Below are 3,463 nucleotides of genomic sequence, written 5' to 3'. Positions count from 1 at the left end.
ACATTTAATGCAGACATAGGCGTGAGAATTCAGCTGTGTTCTACTAAAGTAGATATTATATTTTTAAAATTGTGAAACAATGTCGCTCTTCTCAATTTTGTTTTGAAAACAGTTATTTTTCACTAAAATGTATATTTTTATTTTTCACTAAAATATGTATTTTCGAAGTTAGCAGGTAATGGTTTTACTGTTACTTATAAATAAATAAATAATTCTGTGTTATTCCAAATATAGTAAATATATTTATAGAACTTACATAAACAATCTTTGCAGTTCTCGATTTTTAACAGTATAAAAGGGTCTTTAGACCAAACATCTGGGCACTGTTCACACTCCCATTTGTTTTTTTTTTTTTTGTCTGTTCCCAGTAGAATGTAAGATTCATGAGAACAGAAACCTTGCCTGACTTTGCCATCATGGGTATCCCATTGCCTGAACCAAGGCTTGGCAAATAGAACTGACATTCTCTCTGCTGTCCATGCTTGCAAATCAAGTTTTAATTCACCACATCCTGTTAAATACTGGCCCATAGGCCTAATGGCTTCTGTTCACTTGTTACGTGTGTTATTTTCCTGTGTGAAGTCCAAGTTACCCAGATATCAACTCTGTCTTCTCTGTGCCTCACTAGAGCCAGGAGAGATGAGAATATCATATCTTAATGATCCATAAATATTATTCCTTAACTTCTGTTAGAAAAAAATGTATCTGCTCATGATGGGTCATGAAAATAGAGTCCAAAATATATTTGAATAGTTAAATTACTCTTTAGTTATTAAATCTTGTGTCTTGGCGGAACCCTTGAGTTAAATATGTCTGCCAATTTATTTGTTCAATTATATTGAATACTTATATTTCCTACCATTGTTTATTATGGATTTGCAAGGATTGCTATTGTAAGGAGTGACACTTTTCCTCAGCCAAAACTGCTCTTCAGAAATGGTATAGGCTAGCTTCATATATTACTTTTCAGAAGTACCTTGTAGAAGTGTTATAAGCACAATTAATTGTTTGCAATTTGATTTGAGATCTGCAGGCGGAAAAGGTGAAATGTAATTTCCAAGTAGTTATGTTTACCATTATGGTTTAATGACATATATTAGCCATACAAACCCAAAGGGGACATAGCTTAGGGACAAGATTCTAGTACTTTATGCACGGAGGCAGCAGAGCGATTCTCATTAATGTTAATAGGAGTCAAACACTGTAAACCTTAAGGCAATGATCACAACACATTGCCTAATGCTGTTACAAGTAAACACCATCTTATGAGAGAGTAGTTTCTCCATATGCATTTCAAAAACTACTTCACTATATTGTTCACATGAGTATAAACTGGTAATGAAAGTGTATCTAGGCACAAATGAAAGTAACTTAGCTTTAGTTAGTACTATTTTAAAAGCTGCAGCTCAGTAGAGAAATTTCAAGCAGAAATAATGACCAGGAGAGTAGTAGCATATTATCTGCTGTAGCGAGTAACGAGATCTAAGATCCAATTTCTTTTTCATTACAACTGAAATATTGAGATTTTGTACTTTGTAGTAGGAGCTGAGATTGATACTAGGGATAAGTTACTTAGTATAAGAATCACAGTTTCTGTCTTTTTGGGTTTCATAGAAGATACATTAAAAAATAAGGTAATGAAAAGAAGTATTTATAAGCTGTGTACTTCAAAGGAAATGTGCTTCTGGTTTTCAGTCTAGCATGTAATGAGCTTAGAAGTTATCACTCCAGGGTACCTAGGTGGCTCATTCGGTTAAGCATCTGATTCTTGATTTTGGCTCAGGCCATGATCACAGGGCTTTGAGATCAAGCCCCACACTCGGCTCTGCTCTGGGCATGGAGTCTGCCTAAGATTTGATCTCTCTCTCTCTCTCTCTCTCTCTTTCTCCTTCTGCCCCTTCCCCCACAAAAAAGAAGTTGTCACTCCATCCGAACAAGTAAAAAGCTAATTGATCTAAAAATACACAACTCTTCTTAGATATATCAGAGATGTGAGGTCACAGGGTAAACTACAGTCACCCAATTTAGAGACCGACAGGTAGATACAGAAAACCACAATTTATAGGAGCAGAAATTCATGAACACAAAACTTGGTATATCATGTCTGTCTTTCATCAAAAAAAATTACAAGACACACTAAAAGACAGAAACTATAGTTTGGAGAGATACAGCAAGCATCAAAATCAGACTTGGGTATGGTAGAAATGTTTGAAATATAAGACTGACAATATAAAACTATAATTATTATAATAAGGGGTCTTACGGTTAAAGTAGACAGCATGCAAGAACAGATGGACAGTGCAATCAGAGATGAAAATTGTAAGAAAGAACCAAAGAAAATGCTAGTGATTAAAAATACTGTAACAGAAATGAAGAGTCTTTAATGGATTCATTACTAGACTGGATATGGCTGAGGAGAGAATATTTGATCTAGAGAATATGTCAATAGAAACTTCTAAATCTTAAAAACTAAGAGAAAAAAGACAAGAAAAAAATAGAAAATCCAAGAACTGTGGGACAACTACATAAAATACAGTATAGCATAATGAGAATATCAGATGTAGAAAAAATAGAAAGGGGAGCAGAAGAAATGTTTGAAACAACAGTGACTCAGAATTTCCTCAAATTAACATCAGACACCAAACCAGAGATCCACAAAGTTCAGAGAAAATCAAACAGAATAATGCAAAAAAGAAAAAGAAAAAGAAAAACCACATCTATGCAAATCATGTTCAAATGGCAAAAAACCAAGGTAAAGAAAAAATCTTGAAAGAAACCAGAGGGAAAAGCATCTCCCCAAGAAAAGAGCAAAGATAAGAAGTACATCAGACTTCTCCTTATAAATTATGCAAGCAAGAAAAGAGTAGAGTGAAACATTGAAAGAAAAAAATCCACCAGGGTAGAATTCTGTACCCCATGGAATTGTTCTTCAAAAGTGAAGAAGAAATAAGGACTTTCTCTGAAAAACAAAAGTTGGGGGAATTTGTTGCCAGTAGACCAGACTTGAAAGAAAATGTTAAAATAAATTTTTTGAAGAAAAAGAAAATGATATATTTCAGAAAATTGGATCTACATAAAAGATGAGCATTAGAGAAGAAATAGTGAAAGTAAAAGCTTTTACACAGCAAAGGAAAGCATTAATACAAACAGAAAGGCAACCTACAGAATGTGAGAGGTTATTCGCTAACGATATCTGACAAGGGATTCATATCCAAAATATATAAAGAACTTATACAACTCAACACCAAAAAACCAAATAATCTGATTTTAAAAATGAGAAGAGGACCCGAAGACATTTTCCCAAGAAGGTGTACAAATGGCCAACAGACACATGAAAAGATGCACAGCATAGCTCATAATCAGGGAAACACAAATCAAAATCAAAATGAGATATCACCTGATGCCCATCAGAATGGCTAAAGACAAAAAAGATAAGAAATAACAGGTGTTGGCAAGGATGTGG

Source organism: Nyctereutes procyonoides, unplaced genomic scaffold (genome assembly GCF_905146905.1).
Source record: "Nyctereutes procyonoides isolate TBG_1078 unplaced genomic scaffold, NYPRO_anot_genome, whole genome shotgun sequence".
Classification (NCBI taxonomy): domain Eukaryota; kingdom Metazoa; phylum Chordata; class Mammalia; order Carnivora; family Canidae; genus Nyctereutes; species Nyctereutes procyonoides.
Note: the sequence above shows the minus strand (reverse complement) of the source record.